This window comes from Cebus imitator, unplaced genomic scaffold (assembly GCF_001604975.1).
Source record: "Cebus imitator isolate Cc_AM_T3 unplaced genomic scaffold, Cebus_imitator-1.0 Scaffold307, whole genome shotgun sequence".
NCBI classification, from domain to species: Eukaryota; Metazoa; Chordata; class Mammalia; order Primates; family Cebidae; genus Cebus; species Cebus imitator.
The window spans coordinates 680,416-699,052 of record NW_016107622.1 but is presented as its reverse complement, the minus strand read 5'-3'; positions in this window follow the sequence as shown (position 1 = coordinate 699,052).

The window sequence follows — 18,637 nt, the reverse complement described above, 5'->3', positions numbered from 1 at the left end:
GTTTCTTTTTATATGTATCTTATATATATTCTATTAGTTCTGTTTCTCTGGAGTACCCTAATATAATGTGTGACCTACTCTGGGAGAAAATTCTGGAAGTTTGCACCTGTTGTTTTCCCTAGACTTTACCCCATCAGTCTTCCCCTTTACTGATTTTGCTTTTCACTTGTAACAAATCATAGTCATGAGTATGACAATATGGTGAGGCCTGTGAGTCACTTTAGCAGATCATTGAACCTGGAAATTGCCCTAGAGACCCTTGACAAACAGACTGAAGCATTTAGGAATTCCTCTCTCTTTTTTTTTTTTTTTTTTTTTGTTCATCTGTTTTGCTTAATTTCACTGTTGTTAGAGAACTACACTGAAAAATTCTAGTTAAAATATGTTGAGACCGATTGCATGAAAGACCAACTTTAGTAAATGTTCTGTAAGCAGTTTTAAAGGTAGTGTTTCTTAAAGTTGTGTGCAGTATTTATATATGCTTATTAAGTCAAGTTTCCTAATTGTATTTTCAAATAGTTTGAATATTTAGTGATTTCGTCTGTTCCATCAGTTTCTCAGAAAAATGCCTTAAAGTGACTTAAAATAATTGTGAAATTTGAATAGTTTTTCTTACTAGTTCCATCCATTTTTGTTTTACATATTTTGAGGCCATATTATTACTTGCATTCAATTTAGAATTGATACATCTTCCTGGTAAATTTCCATTTTATCATAATGGGACATCTCTTCTTATTGCTAATTATTTTTCTTGGTTTAAATTCATCTTTGATAGCAACAGTGTTGCATTCATTTTGGTATATGTGTGTGTGCATGTGCATGTGTATGTTTTGCTTACATTTGTGTGGTGTATATCTTTTTTTATTCTGTGACTTTTTAATCTTTCTGTGTCTTTATATCTAGGTATGTCTCTTGTAAACAGCAAGTACTTAGCATGTTTGATTCTTATTCAGTCTGAATATTACATTCAGTTAGATTACTAATATTCTTTAAGCCTATCATCTTGCTCCTTGTTTTCTACTTCTTCTACGGAAATAAATTTTAAAAATTATGGGAAAATATGGATATTCAAAACCATATTGACTGGAGGAGATCAGTTGGGTCTTCAAGGGAGGATTTGACACACTTTTTCTTAAAAAGGCAGATAATTAACACTTGCAGTTTATTCAGTTTGTAGTACAACTAGACAACTCTGCTATTGTAACCCAGAAAACTTCCTACATAATATATAAATGAGAAGCAATGGCCATATTTCAATAAATTGTATTTACAAAAATAGGCAGCCAGTTTAAAGACCAAAGTTTATCAACTTTTGTTCTGGAATCAATTACTTGTATCTTTATTTGTGCCACATATATTTCTTGCATTTTCTTGTATATTTTTGCTTTTTCTTCTCTTTGTTAGGTCTTACTATGTTCTATTGATTTGTTTTCTATTTCACTAACCTTCTCTGTGTCTGATCTGCAGTAAAACAATTTATTGTGTACTTAATTTCAAGTATTTTTTGTTGATGTATTTTCTTTTTTCTTTTTCTTTTTCTGAGATGGAATCTCAAAAATTGAACTGCTTGAGAGCAATGGTGCAATCTCGGCTCACTGCAACCTCCACCTCCCAGGTTCAAGAGATTCTCCTGCCTCAGCCTCTTGAGTAGCTGGAATTACAGGTACCTGCCAAAATGCCAAACTAATTTTTTGTATTTTTGGTTGGGACAGGATTTCATCATGTTGGCCAGGCTGGCCTCAAATTCCTGACCTCAAGTGATCCACCTGCTTCGGCCTCCCAAAGTGCTGGGATTACAGGCATGAGGCACACCACCTGGCCTACTGACACATTTTCTATTTAATATTTTTATAGATTCCAATTCTCTGGTAAAGTCCTCCATCTAATCATCTCTTTTCTTTAACTTATTAGTCACAGTTATATTCAAGTCCATTTCTATTAACATAATCTGAGTGGTCTGTGGTTCTATTTTTATTGTCTTTTTTTCTAATTGGTTTTCACTCATTTGTTTCTGTTTTGTAGTCTTCATGGTAGGCCAGTAATTATGTATAAAAAGATGTGGAGAAAACCGAAAGCTATATCTAATTTTATGTTTTTCCAGATAGAATTTAATTTTTCTTTCTTGCAGACATTCTGAATAGGGTTATGTCACCTTAATCCAGCTTGGGGTATAGATGGATTAAAGACAGGTTTTAATCTTTTGTATATACTGGTTAATTTCTTCGTAAAACTTAATCCTAGAGTTCAGATATTCAGTTCTAACTGGAAGAGTGGGCCTCCTCCCCTGACAAGCCTTGGTTCCAAGTTACTACCATCACCTTTGTGAGACTGTTGGAAACTCAGATCAGTTTCCCAGTTTCTTAGCCAAACACTTCTGCTCTGCTCTGCCCTGTAGCCTTTTGGTTCTACAACTTATGAATTGGAAAATGCCTCAAGGGGAAGAGCAGTTGAGATTATTGGCTCTTCTCAATACATTTCTCCTTTTTCTAAGGTCTTCATTTCTTAAGTTTTGATTGCCTTAGTAACCCTGCTTTAGAGTCTTCGGTGAGACTTTCAAAAGCTTATCTCAAGATCTCAGCCCTCTATCTTCACAGATTCTCAGCTTTATAGATTTTTGTTAAAATGGCTCAAGGGGAAGGATTTCACAGAACTCCTGGTCTATAACAATTCATTTATGTTATTTCTGGAATCTTGGTAACTCAACTCATGACTACTTAGAATGTTCCAATGTTTCCAAACAGGACTGTGTGTGTGTGGTGGGGCGGGGGGTGTTCTGCCCATTTGTAAATTATCCTCCTTGAAAGGATTAGTCTGTAGCAAGCTATGCCACCTAAAACAGCCCACTCAATGTACTCATTTATAAATCTAAGACTTTAGACGTTACCAGTTCAAACTGCAATGTGAGCTTCATTTACAATGACTGAAATTCTATCCTTCTATTAGTAAAATCTAAATTTATATTAGTTAGTTAGAAAGCTTCTTCTCTGCCTTCTTACGTTGAATCAACAGCATGTAAAACTAGATTTTTTTAAATGAACAACTACCAAGCAGGGTTTTTACTAGTGTAGTATATTTCTTTAACTTAAATGTAGAATTGTAGATTGAAATTAGATCTTGTTAATTTAAATCATTCTTCTTTATAGTAAAGAAAAATGAACGAAAATAATAATTGAAAAGTTGTTATTAGTTCATATTTATATTAAATTTCTTGATAAAACCATAAATCCTCCGTCTTTGTTTTTTATTGCTTTTTAAAAGAAGGTCTAAAGCCACAGTTTAATTCCCTTAGCAACTGACTGAAAATTTATTGAGAAGAAAGAGCATGATTAAGTCTCAAATGCCCTTATACCTAATGGATAGGACCTTTTCTGTGGTAGATCTACTGAATTTTTGGAAGGTTCTGTTGATTCTGGGTTTTTAGCTTTTCCTAATACTGTTATTATGCTCTCTCCCCTTCTCGTATAATCATTGCTGGTTACATCACTCTTCTCAATTATTTAAGTGTCCTTTAAAAGTACAATTTTTTAAATAACGGCTATGAATTTTCAGATGTCTCCTTTTTTCCTCCATGGATTATTTTTTATTAGAGTGCAAAATTTTCTTTTTGAAAATTTTTTCACAGTCTTGGGCTGTTTTCCTCTCCAAATCTGATCATTGGATTATTTTTTCATATATACCTGCCTAAGCTTTAGTTCACTTCTCTTTACAGGCTCAGCATTCCCTTCTTTGGATCCAAAAACTCTAAGATGAAAATGGCTCTCCTTTCTGAGTCTGGCCTTACCTGGATAGCACCAAACATCTTTATTGATTCAAATTAAGTACAAACGAATAGCTCACATTGTTTTATCTTTTCAAAAGAAAGAAAACTGTTAATAAAGTAAGTCAAGAATTTATCAGTCAGACTCCTTTGAGCAGAGAGAGATTTTTCAGCAGATACACAGCTTGTTGGATATATACAATCCTTAGTAAAACTTGCCTCTTTGGTAGTTGCTTGATTTTTATTAAATCACAAAATTTCACCCCATGAAACAAACAGGGAAAAATGCCAAAATAGAAAACCCAATCAGAAAAAAAAAGTGAAATGAAAAAGAATTTTGCATATAAATGAGTAAATGGAGGAAAAACATAAACATATGCGAGCTCTAATTAGATCCTGATTTCTTTCCAAATTGCACATCTATGATCATTTATTTAAATAGAAAACTGAAAATACTTAATAAAAGGATATTTAAAGAAAACAGAATAGAATTTAAGTGGAAGTTGACTACAACTTTTGTACAATAGCTGCAAAGTCAAGAGGGAAAGAAGAAGAAACACCTATAAACTCAGCCAGCCAACTTACTCCAAAAGATGTACCAAAATTGGGTACATAACTGCTTACTCTAGGCCAGTGATGTCTGTACTTGCAGCTAGCCAACTCCAAGCAACAAAGGAATAAAACTGGGTGGAACAGCTGCATCCAGGAGTTTGCCAGCTACCTCAAGACACATCCATTTAGAACTTGGATGTTAACGATTTTGGCAGTTAGCACAACATTTTCAAATGAATGTTTCTATTTCAGCTTGATCTCCAAGGGCCAGAACATCCTCTAAGGTGGCTGCAAGCTGTGCTGCCTGCCATTCACTTCAGAGCACAATGAAACATGCCATCTTGAAGTTGGCCACATCCTGTTTTCTGTCTTTCCCTATAGACTAAATTTCACTGTATTTTCTTTTCCCTAAACAAGTCTGGAACCAAGCTGAAATTCAAGAATAAAAAACGATGATCAAGCTCTTTTTTTTTTTTAATGGACAATTTTTACATAAGATTCTGTGTGGAAGTGATAGCTAGCTATTTTCCCAAACATTTGTGCTCCCCTTCTATGACGCTATTATATCTGGGAAGGAACTACCGAGCTCCACTCGTTGTTTAAAGTGATGTCATGGAACTAGTTCTCACCAATGCAATACAACCAGAACAACGAGTGCCACTTCTAACCTGAAGTGGCTAGGATGTAGGCAGGCATATTCTACTGTGTGTCTTATCCCGTCTTCTGGCTGAATGCTGTTGCCCAGGGAGACCTCAGTAGCCCCTTCTTGGAAATAGAGAAGTCCCCTCAGGCTGGGTTTCTAAATAAGTACAGAAAAAAAAAATGTGTCCTCTCCCCCAACAAAGAGAAGTGAGAAATGCATTAGACTTTTGTAGAGCAAGAAAAATTTATTGTGTTAAATTACCGAGGTTTGTTTTAAAGATGTTTGTTCCAACAGCTAGCGTTACTCTAACTTATAGTGCCTTTGTCCCAGTCATACATACACATGCACAGAGAGAGAAAGAGAGAGAGGAAGAGAGAGAGCACTCTTCCGCAATTTATCTCCAGGGTCTCCCAAACCAGCTGTATCAATCAGGGTTCAACTGGAGAAGCTGAATGAGTAGGAGGTATATATATATATATGTACATATATATATACACACACACATATTCACATACGGTGTGGGTGTGCATGTAAAAGATTTCTTACAGGAATTTGACCTTGTAGAATCGTGAAAGTTAAGTAGTATTGGTAAGGCTATTGGCTTTGCATCTGATGCTGGAGCTTGAAGTCTACTGCACAGGCTGTCAGAGGCAAGATGGCTGTAGAATGAGGGAAAGCTGGCACAGGCTAGAGCCCACAAGCAGATGCTGGGACATACAAGGACACACTGGAACCAGCCTCAGTTCTCAGTGCTTCTAAACTTGCAGATGTGAGTATTCCCCAGGGCACACCAGCACCCTTCCTCATGGAGCTGAATGCACAGATGACGTATAAGCTGGAGAAATTCACAGGGGATCTGGGGACAGGTGAAGCAGTTTCTTTCCTGGCTGCCATCTCATGCCAAGGAGGTGCAACAGAAGATAAGCAACAATGTTGGTGAGCTGCAAAAAAACAAAAAACAAAAAACAAAAAAACAAATGAAAAAAAACCATCTGATGACCTTGCCTCAAATTTGTGAGCACTTAAAAGCAATATGGCTGCTGCTTCCTTTCTGCCCTCTGAAGCTTACACAGAATATTTCTCATGGATCACACTAGAAGAAAGAAACATTTCAGAAAAAAAGGGAAATCTTGTAAACATAGGTCAGTCTAGCCAAGTTGGCACATTACAAAGCCGCCATACTAGTTCAGTGATTAAATAACCAGCCAATTTTTGTTCTTTAAAAGATTACTACTCATTTATTAAATGTGCATTCAGTTCTGCTTATTATCTAGTATTTAGGAAAGTACTAGAAATAAAAATAAAAATGTGAGTAAATATAGCTTCAATCTTTAGCAATGCACCATCCATTGTAATTAACAAACCCATAAACAGAAAAGTATAATGTCATTGCAATGGTACTGTCATTGCAATGGTACTGCTATTCAAAGGACATTGTATGAACACTGTATGAGGAGGAGCAGTGCAGGGTATTGATGTTAACAATTACCCTAGATCACTCTGCTCACACCTGCATTTGCGAATACCTGGGAAACATCCTACTGACACAATACCAACTTCCAAATCAGCTTTTGCTGTCAGCAACATCTCCTACTGCCTTCCTAAGGTCTTCAATTGACAGTCATAAGTGCAGAAAGAAACAGGGAACCTCATTTTAGCTTTAGAAGCCAGAGTTGAGGCTAAATGCAGTCACCAGAAGAAAACAATGTCAATTGTTTTATTTTAAATATAACATAGCATACAGGAGAGGAAAACAAAGAGTGAACAAAGATTGGTAGACACTGTGTAAAGTCATCTTTCATATACACTTCTCCAGGGCTTTGCCATGGTATTACAGCAAGCATGCAACTGACCAGAAATGAGAATTGATCTGTCCTTCCAACTCTGATGGGTACATTCTGTATAGGTCCATCCTCAAAGCATGGACTATACAAAGTGTTTTTCTCAAATTGTTGAAGGTGTTTTAGTGGCATTCTCTAATTAAGCAGCATATGTCAAGAAAATAAAAAGCCAATTCTTAGAGCCTTCACTTCTCAAGTAGCAAAACTGAGGGAAAAGATACATTTATTCAAGATCAGGAAGAATTTATGACAAAGCAAGAAATAAGGGCCATAACTCTGCTCTTTTTCAGGGTTCACATTGCTAATCTCAATCACCCAATAGTGACTGAAAGGAATTGCATAGTTCAGAATACTTGTGTTGCACTTGAATTTAGTTGTTATTACCCCCACTCTCCCCCACCCAGGTATGACTAGTTGTGTCTATTCCAACTTGATTCAACAAAGTGAACCATTATTTCCTGAGGACCCAGGTATGAGGGGTGTAATTTCATAGGTTCCAGAATGAATTAAGCCTGAAAGTGACCCAAGCTCTGGGAATCTTAAATCTTCAATTCACTGCAGTGTTAGAGGGGTTTTGCCAGTGATACCCAAAATTTTTAAAATCAGAAATACAAAAGACTAATGATGAAACTGTATTCTTTCACCAAGTGCACACAGAGGGATATGGCCATAATTTATTATCCAAACTGGGATACTGTGAAATTGAAAAGGTTCTAGCAGTTATTATGTCCAAAAAAGTAAGTGGAAACCAGCACTCCCTGGACAAACTGAGATAAACCTTGTCAGTTTATACCTCCCACATATTTAGTGATGATTGCAGTACACCCTTTCATTAACCAATGTGTGGAGACGTTCAATGTGGGTATTGGCCAAATACCTACATTGTGCATTACTAGTTTGTCTATATGCTCACTAGTTTCTTGCCCCTCACTCCAGAGATTTAAATTTAGATAGTGTGTTAGTTTTCTAGAGATGCTGTAACAAATACTATCATACAAATTAAGTGGCTTTAAACAGCAATAATGTATTTTCTCCCAGTTCCAGAAGCCAGATGTCTGAAATAGAGGTATTAGCAGAGCCATTCTCTCCCTGAAGGCTCTAGGGGAGAACTCATTCCATGCCTTTCTCTTAGCTTCCGGTATTGCTGGAAATCCTTGGTATTCCTGACTAAGAGAGCCTCATGCCAGTCTCTGCCTTTACTGTCACATGATGTTCTCCTTGAGTGACCCTTTGTGCCCCTTTTCTCTCCTTCCTTCCTTCCTTCCTTCCCTCCTTCCTTCCTTCCTTCCTTCCTTCCTTCCTTCCTTCCCTCCTTCCTTCCTTCCTTCCTTCCCTCCTTCCTTCTTTCCTTCTTTCTTTCCTCCCTCCCTCCCTCCGTCCCTCCCTCCCTTTCTCTCTTCCTTCTTTCTTTTCTTTTCTTTCTTTCGACAAAGTTTTGCTCTTCTCACCCAAGCTGGAATGCAATGGAGCTATCTCGGCTCACTGCAACCTCCACTTCCTAGGTTCAAGTGATTCTCCTGCCTCAGCCTCCTGAGTAGCTGGGATTATGGGCACCCACCACCACACCCAGCTAATTTTTGTATTTTTAGTAGATACGGTGTTTCATCATGTTGGTCAGGCTAGTCTCAAACTCCCAACCACAGGTGATCCACCGCCTCAGCCTCCCAAAGTACTGGGATTACAGATGTGAGCCACCACACCTGGCCCTTTTCTCCTCTTCTTATAAGGACAATAGTCATATTGAATTAGATCCCACACTAACTACCTTATCTTAACTTGACTACATTTGCAAAGAGTTCACTTCCAAAGCGGGTCACATTCACAGGTACCCGGAGTTAGGACCTCAGCATGTCTTTTTGGGGTATACAGGTTAGCCCATAACAGATAGCTGGGGTACTGAAGAGCATATATTTAGAGTGAAAAAGTCGTATTCCAGATGTCATAGCAATGGCATGGTTGCCTCTGGAGTATACTTTTCAGTTGTTACTGTTGTCCTTTCGTGAACAAATGAACCTCCAGAGAAGCCAGAAACAAGTCATTGAAAGGGGACACTGGAGAACTGCAGAGCACAGAGGAAGTTATTCCACAACAAGATTCAATCCATCACAGAGCAAATAATGTTTAAGATTACAAAATGCCTTATGTATGGAATTTGCCTTTACTGAAGAATATCCCCTGCCCCCGTCCTTGAATAGAGCCTCAGTAAATTCAGGCAACGAAATCTTTTAAATATTTATTAGTTACTGTGGTAGAAAAAAAAATGACACATCTGTTTTAAAATAGCTCCTGGAAAGGCTAGTGATCGGATGCTGCTGCTGGCTGTGAGCTCCGGTGATGCCAGAGGAGCACGTGGCCCTGCACTCACCTGCACAGCGTACAGCTAAATATATTTGAGGATGTATTTGATCAATCATTCATGTGATTTCTTTCAAAAAGCAACACTGCCACTTAATGCTCATCAGATTTACTTCATCCTTGTCACGTTCTTTTTTTCTTTAGACAAACACCTGAGAGAAATCATTACCATGTCTTCCTGAGCTGTATTGTTAGCAGCTCCATGCTGTCATTTCACAGAAATAGGTTATTTGTTAACCAGAAATAAGTTAATTGTTGGCTGGAATGAAATATATGATATGATACAAAATCAGAGCTGAATTGTTACCTGGAAAAGCGAAAATGAAGGAGGGAGACAAATACCTGCCTTCAAGCATTATGTTTATGTTCATAGAGTTTTCGCATTTTATTGTTCAAGTTTATTCCACCAAGACGCTTTAGGTTTTGTTCCTATAACTCATAGAATAGTGCATTTCAAGACCATTTGTTTATTGACCAAGAGTGGCTTACAGAAACCTTTCTCTCAAATGCCATTATTAAAATACCAGGGTGTGAGATTATTGTAGATTTATCACATTTTATTGCCAAAGCCAGTTATTATTTTAAGCTCCACATATATAACTACTATTCCATAGTATTTTTAGATCTCATTGAAATGGAATCTTCTTTCTTTTGTCCAGAAGACATGCATCACACTTCCAAAGGATTTGTTTACTTAATGCAAATGTGTACTGTATAAACTGCACGGTGATGTCTGAATTCCGCACACCTTCAACATCAATGATCATCTTGCCTTTGTGCCGTGTGAAGATTATATTTTACTTACATTTTCATATGTTTCCTTGCAGATATTCAAGACATGGATTCAGAACATTTCAGATTAAGGGATGGGGCACATATGAATTATTGTAGATTTGAAAAAGAAAAATTTAGGGAATCTGATTAATAATAGGAACAATGACATGGTTTCAGGTACTGCCATGACAGGTGAAGAAGACAGGAATGACCTAGGCTAAAATGGAATGCCTAAAAATTGCAGCAGACATTAATTTTTAAGCACCATCAAATGTCACATATTATACTTAACTCATGTTATAATTTCTTTACACCTAAATAGCTTGGCACTTGTGGAAAAATGTGTATCTCATATTATATAGCCATTTTGACTCTCCTCTTACAAGCTTTTTCCTTTAATATAGACTGACGTATGAAGAACTGGCTAATTGGCCAAAATGTCTAGTTAATGCATCATTATTGTTAGTAGTTTTTATTTTATTTTTATTTTTTTGTGACAGAGTCCCACTCTGCCACCCAGAATGAAGAGCAGTGGCATAATCTTGGCTTACTGCAACCTTCACCTCACAGGCTCAAGTGATCCTCCCACCTCAGCCTTCCTGGTAACTAGGACCACAGACGCTCACCATCATGCCTGGCTAATTTGTTATTTTGTGGGGTTTTTCTTTGTAGTTTTGATAGAGATAGGGTTTCACCATGTTGCCCATGCTGTTCTCGAACTCCTCAGCTCAAACAATCTGCCTCACTCCGCCTCCCAAAGTGCTGGGATTACAGGTGTGAGCCACTGTGTCTAGCCTGTTAGTTTTTCATTCAATTAATTTATAGTTATATATTTATTCTCACCAAATCCTCTTTAACTTATAGAAATCTTTATGCCAAAGAAGATCAACTTAGAAGTGCTCTGCTAGAACATCTGTTTTGTTCATTTCCCAGTGTAGCAAGTCAATAATGACTTAAGCAAGGTTCAAATGGAGTCACTGGAAAGCAAACTTTTGTACATTTTGCTAATTCTCCTTAACTAACCCTTTCTTATGCCCTCTATTGTGAGTTTGATCCCCTGGGCAATTATTGCATTAAGATCTGCTGATAGAGGGGGTGAGGGAAGGAATGGGAGTGCTGCATCAGGTTACAAAGCCACAGAGCCTGGTAAGGTGGTTTTCACCAGGCTTGTATTTATCCAGAGATTTCATTTGTACATGTTTCATAATGCCATGTCGACAACTTTAAGCGGTGTCATTTTTTTTTTTAGCAAAACTCTCCTTCCTCAACCAGAGGATTGTTCCATGAGCTGTTGACCCAAAAGAAACCAGAGCTCAGTGGAACCTGGCTAAGATTCCTATTATAAGCTCAGGGTGTTGTATGTGAGTAATTATAATAATAACATATTATCAGCCAACATTTATTATGTCAGTCACTATCCTAAGTATTATTGCACTGTATCTTTATAGTAACCCACTGAGAAAAGTATTATAATTGCCCTGAGTTTAGAGATGAAAGATACAAAACCAGAATTTGAACCCAGGCAGTCTGATTCTAGAATGTGCCGTCTTAAAGCTATTCTAAACTGGGATAAGATTACAGAGAATCAAATAGGAGGGGAAGTGAATACAGAGGTGCTAGTTCTTTCAGGGATGAGAGCCTCAAAGTGTGATGACTGAAGTGTTAGGGCCACAGTAGAGTCCTTGAAGCCAATGTCTAGATGTGACACATTTGTATGACTCATTTCCAGCCACCATATTGCCACAAGTCTTAACTCCACTGTCATTAATATGTCTATCCTGCTTTAACCCCAAAGTGCATGAAGCAAGAACAGTAGCCACAGATAGGGAGGCTGGAGAACTGTAAACACATGGATAAAATGCTGGGAGAGGTAGTAGTATGAATTGATGTTGTTCTCAACCCAAATTTAGCCTAAAAACTGCTTCAACGCTGGAAGAAAGATTTAAATTTTCGTTAGTATAGATCCATGGGTCCCACTGAGAAGTCCTTCTGTTGCCATCTAAAGTGAAGTTTACCTCTCCCAAGGAAGGCTAAAGTTCCATAATTTGGAGGCTTCACCTAATGGCCACTGGGGACTTAAAGAACACATGGCCAGGCATAGTGGCTCACACCTGTAATCCCAGCACTTTGGGAGGCTGAGGCAGGCGGATCACAAGGTCAGGAGTTCAAGCCTGACCAACATGATGAAACCCCGTCTCTAACAAAAATAGAAAAATTAGCTAGGTGTGGTGGCACTTGCCTGTAATCCCAGCTACTTGGGAGGCTGAGGCAGGAGAATCCCATGAACCTGGCAGGTGGAGGTTGCGGTAAGCCAAGATCACACTAGTACACTCTAACCTGGACAACAGAGTGTGACTCTGTCTCAAGAAAGAAAGAAAGAGAGAGAGAGATGGGGGGGAGGGAAGGAGGGAATGAACAAAAGAAAGAGAGAAAGAGAGAGAAAGAAAGAAAGAGAGAGGAAGAAAGAGAAAGAAAGAAAGAGAGAGAGAGAAAGAAAGAGAGAGAGAGAAAGAAAGAAAAAGAAAGAAAGAAGGAAAGGAAGGAAGGAAGGAAGGAAGGAAGGAAGGAAGGAAGGAAGGAAGGAAGGAAGGAAGGAAGGGGAAGGAAGAAAGAAAGAAAGGAAGGAAGAGAGTGAGAGAAGATCTGGTCAATAGTGCAGAAATTAAAGCTATTCCCAGTTATCCCCAAGAAATAGAATTTGGTGCAATATACTCACTAAATGATTCATTGACAGTGATGTTCTTGTTTGAAAGTCACTGAAAACCAGCACAGCCCAAGCTCCTCGCCCCAAACCTGGGAGCTACTGCATACAACATTACTCCCCATCTATGGGAACCAGGGGTCCACAAATTACACTGGAAGTGACAAAGACATGACTTACGTGAAAGATAAATGAAAAGGAAAAAGAACTAAAGCCCACAAGAGTCAAAGCGTGAAATTCATTTAAGAGAAAAGTTGATTCTTCTCTTGAACATTGTTCGGGTGAAAGAAAAGAGACATGATGATGAGGGTAATGTTGATGCTACTTGTTTGTTGAATATTGAATGTGCAAAACCTGACAGTAGACATTGAAGTCCCACAGTTTGGAATTACCTTATTCATTTTTCAGATAAGAAAACTAGGGCCTAGAGAAGCAAAACCATTTGTCTAAAGTCCCATAGACATTCTTTCAGTAGCAAGATTCAAATCCAGCTCTCTAGTACTCCAAAACTTGTATTCATCACTGCTAAATGATCCAATCTTTGAGTAGAGGAGAAGGACCCAATTCCGACTATAGCTAGAATTTATCCACAAAGCTGTATTTTCTTGCTTGACTAGTATGATTTAAGAATGTACTAAGGGGCTGGACATGGTGGCTTACGCCTGTAATCACAGCACTTTTGGAGGCTGAGAGGTGAATCACTTGAGGTCAGCAGTTCCAGATCAGCCTGGCCAACATGGTGAAACCTTGTCTCTACTAAAAATACAAAAATTAACTGGGCATGGTGGTGCATGCTTGTAGTCCCAGCTACTCAGGAGGCTAAGGTAGGTGGATTGCTTTAACCCCGGAGGCAGAGGTTGCGGTGAGCTGTGATTGCATCACTGCACTGCACTTCAACCTGGGCAGCAGAGCGAAACTCTGTCTCAAAAAAAAAAAAAAAAAGGTTCCATGGATAACCTCAAGGATGATGGTTGTTGTATAGACAGTCCACAATCTAATGGTGTGTCATCCCTGTCCATTAGCCCCACAGAGGTCTGTTTAAACATCGTGTGTATTTACAGCTATCCCAGGCCAAAGAGATTCAGAAAACATTTGCCCAAGCCTGTAAAAAACATATTTGTTTATATTTCCTCAGGAATTAATCCAGTTCCTGCTGAGTTCAGACTAAAGAATGAAGACAAACACCAGAGCATCTGAGATGTTAAACATTTATTAAAACTGGGATGACCACTTTAAGTAAATCAGCTTTGATTTTTAGTTAGCCTGGAAAATAACCTGTAAATCAATGATGACATTTGTCTTCCAAAATTTCTTGCAGGCTATTGAGACAATGCCTTTATATAAATGAAGTAGTAGCTCAAATGATTTTGTAAAGTGGAGTCCTGAGAGCTCTGTGCACAAATGCTGTTGTTTGTTGACAGGCTGTGTTAGCAGAATCTCCAGAAACTTCCTCACACAAAGGCCTGAGGACCAAAATGTGTTTAAAATCATCCTGTTCCCATTGTACATTTACTTCCTTTTGCTCCCTCTTCTTATTTGTGGCAATAAAAACCTGGACTCTAGCCCAGAAATCTAAAAACCTGAAATTAGCCATATCCTCAGGCTTCTGAAATGTCCTCTTTGTCCACAGATTTGTTGATAGTTGCTGTGTTCTGAATGTTTGTACCCCTCCAAATGTCAACTGTTGAAATTCTATCCCTCAAAGTGCTGGTATGAGGAGGCAGGGCCTTTGGTAGGCTCCACCCTCAGAAATGGGATCAGCACCCTTACGACTCCAGAGACCTGCCTGCCTCTTCTACCATGTGAGTACACAGCAGGAAGCAACCATTAATGAATCAGGAGGAGCGCCCTTACCTGACACCAAATCTGCCAGTACCTTGAGCACAGACTTTCCAGCTCCCAGAATTGTAAGAAATAAGCTTCCATAGTTTGTAACCCACCCCGTTTATGGTGACTTGTAACTAAGACAATAAGGCCTTTCTGTGAACATATTATTTCTAAACATAGGCTATGTGAGGAATAACCCCCCCCCCCGACGGCCAAGGCACATCAGACAGGTGCACTTCTCTTCTGCAAACCAGAGGAATGAGGGAGACACTGTGGTAGACACTGACAGCCACTGCCTACTCCTTCAATAAAGACCCGCTGAGAGCCCAGGAGGGGTTACCGCCAACAGCGTGCTGTGGTCAGACTCTTCAGGGTTGCCTTCACCTGCAGGGAGCCTCCTCACCCAGGGCCACAAGCTCCCCTGAGGCAGCATCTGGTGGGTGATGAGGAGAGTGTCTAAAGGCCACCCATTTCCACTCAGCACAGAGTGACTATCAAGGAAATATTTACAGCCAGACATGGTGGCTCACGCCTGTAATCCCAGCACTTTGGGAAGCCAAGGTAGGTGAATCACTTGAGGTCAGGAGTTTGAGACCAACCTGGTCAACATGGTGAAAACCCGTCTCTACTAAAAATACATAACTGGGCATGGTGGCAGATGCCTGTAATCTCAGCTACTCAGGAGGCTGAGGCAGGAGAATCCCTTGAACCTGGGAGGCGGAGGTTGCAGTAAGCCGAGATCACGACACAGCACTCTAGCCTGAGTGACAGAGCGAGACTCTGTCTCAAAAAGAGAGAGAGAGAGAGAGAGAGAGAGAGAGAGAGAGAGAGAGAGAGAAAAGGAAATGTTTACTTGAAAATACAGCATGGCCAACATCTCAGTTGAACGTCCCTGCTTTCTTTTACAGGTGTTGATCCTCAACGAATGAACGCATTGATGCAAATTCCATCTCAGTATCTGTGGCGAACACCTAACCTTTCTGCAGCACTTACTGTGTATCAGGAAATCCTCCAAGATCATCTTATTTCTTTCTACTAAGAATCCTATAAATTAGGTCCTATCACTACCCCACTTTGCAAGTGAGAAAGCCAACTGGGAAGTCACAGATTTAAAATTTGAGCCCAGCCTGCTTGACTGCAAAACCTGGGTGTTTGTTTAACCATTGATTTTATTGCCTCGATTTGAGGCACATTTGTTGTTTGCCCATAGCTTCGGTATACAGGCTATACATACCTAGAGGGCCGAGAACCTGAAGAAAGTTGATGAGGAAAGCAATTTAAAACTCAAGAAAAAAATAATAACCTAGGAGAGTAAAGATTAAATTAACAAAATTTCAGTACATCAGTACAAAAATGACCTTTCACAGATCTACAGGAGAGAGCAGAGTTGTGAGGATTTTTGGGTTTAGGAACTGGGAGGAGAAAGCAACCAGCTCTCTGTGTCAAGAGGCTATTTGGGAGATTTACCTAGAAGCAGATTGAGACTAAATGAGAGCCAAACTGACCTTTAGGTGAAATAGGATGGAATAAAGAAAGCTTCCTGAATATTGAACACTGCAATTCTGAAGAGTCAATAATTGCCTCCTTAAACACAGTTTGTAAGCCCTGAGATTTTCCCACACTTTTTGGCTGTTCAGTGGGATGAGTTGGTGTACTACTGCGAATCACAAAAAGGAGCTCAACTCTTGCCACTGAAGTGTTAGAGCAGGGTTAATTAAAACCTACAGTCTAGGGTCAAGAAAACCAGTCCTGAACTCAAAGAGCTGTCACAAACAAAAATCAGGTTAACATCTGGCAACAAAAGAATAGAGATCCTGGAGTGAGAACTGCAGACAGAAATTGAAATGAGGAATAGAATCAGAGAAACCAAGCCAAGTCCGAGCACAAAAGATAGAGTTTAGGGGAGAGAGTCTACAAGCCACGCCAGTCATTCCTTAACCTTGGCTGTCCATTAGAATCACCTGGAAAACGACCGGGCGCGGTGGCGCACGCCTGTAATCCCAGCACTTTGGGAGGCTGAGGCGGGCGGATCCACGACATCAAGAGATCAAGACCATCCTGGCCAACATGGTGAAACCCTGTCTGTACTAAAAATTTAAAAATTAGTTGGGTGTGGTGGCATGTGCCTTTAGTCCCAGCTACTTGGGTGGCTGAGCAGGAGAATTGCTTGAATCCGGAGGGGGAGGTTGCAGTGAGCCGAGATTGCACCACTGCACTCCAGCCTGGTGACAGAGCAAGACCCCATCTCAAAAAAAAAANAAAAAAAAAAAAAAAAAAAAAAAATATCACCTGAGAAGCTTTTAAATGAAAATATGGATAAGCACCACCTCCAATGGAGATAGGCCAGAGCATCAGTATTTTTTCTGATACATAATCAGGATTCTGATCTAATGAGCTAGAGACACAAAGTGTCAGAAAATAACCAGCATTCATACTTAAGCTAAAGGAGAATTGCCAACTTTGATGCTATGAATCACCCTGTCAGCCTGCTTTCAACCCAGAACATGAAAACTGGGAAATAAGCATGCATACATTTTCCTCACTGTGGCCCCAAGGCAGCTTGGAGTGGAACCTCACCACCCCTGGATTCTCCTGTTGATAATGAGGCAAGTGACTGTCTAAGAATTTCATCAGTCACCATACATTCAGCATTTTGAAAATAGTTGAGGTTAGGTTTATAAATTTATAGGTAACAACTAATATTTTTAACAGAAAAATCAGAGAAACATAGGAAAGCAAAATTAATTTAAGATAACATTACCACTAAAAATATATATAATAAATTTCAAGATAACTAGAAGCAATTTGACCCCAAACCACTGATCTTTACCCATCCAACACCCATTCCTCTACTTCTTCCTTAATGCAAAAAATTTGAGTTTGGAGGCAGAGTTCTTTAATCTCTGGAAAGTTATATGCTTTCTCAGCCTTCTTTAGAGCAGAAGTAAGTGGGAGTGGGCTGGAGTAGCAGAACATTTTTCTTTCTAGCCAAGAAGACAGACTCTGCAGAAGGAAAAGACATGCTTTGTTTTTACCTTCTTGTCTTGAGTGGCAGACACTAGAGCAGTGGTTCTCAAGCTTGGGTCAATAGTGGAATCATCTAGGAACCCGGTAATCATATAAGAGGCACAGGCCCTATTCTCTTTCAAGGAGTTTGGGCCTCTGGGCACTTTCTCAGCTCCCCAAGTGATTTTGTTGCACACTGACATTTGAGAATTATAGGTGGAGCTGCACCTGCCATCCTGTGTCTGAAAGAAATTCAGAGACATTTGTCCTTTTATGAGATGTTGAACTAACCACAGCAGTCAGTTACTTTTAGACTTTCTTGCCATAAAAAAAGGAAAAAAAAATAACTTACCTTGGTTATTCTAAGTTATTGTATCTAAAAGTATTCTCAGTAGATACACAGCCAAAGCAAAAAAGGAATTGGAATCAATTACAATATACCCAATGCCTATAGAATCAAAATGTTCCAGTTGCTCAGAAGAAATTCAAGTTCAGGCCTAAGGACAAAAAAAAAAAAAAAAAAAAAATACTCTCATGGGCCTGCACAAAAGAGGCAGCCTGCTGTGGCAGGCAATACCTTCAACAATATTCCTACAAGAGATAAAAAGAATATTTCTTAAATCTCTTTACAGTATCTCAATGCAAAATGCCAAAGCACAGTCAGTAAAAGTGATTCTTGGCAATAGAATGCAACTTGCAGGAATCTGACTTAACTGAAGGATGAAATTTAGACTCTCTGGATGCTGAGGTGTTGCATAACACAAAAAAGTACAAATTTAGAAGCAAATCTAAATATTGATTAATTCAGTAGCATGGGCTTCTCCTAGTTTGGTTTGACAATCTTTTCCGACTTATGACAGCAACAGGAACTTCTAATTTGTTCATAATTACCCAGTCTTTACCAAATGTATGTAATAGCTTTACCTTCTTCACTTTATCACTGAAGTATAAATTAATTTCAAAATCGGCTTGTTCCAGCTGTCTTTTATTTTGACTTTGCATCCCCAGTTGTCTTCTCAGACTGTTTGCTCACTCCTCTCACCAGCCTCCAAAAAGAGTTGGCAGCATTGCTGTGTTTTAAGAGTAGAAGCTACTCTGGCCGGGCGTGGTGGCTCACGCCTGTAATCCAAGCACTTTGGAGGCCAAGGCGGACGGATCACTTAAGGTCGGGAGTTCAAGAC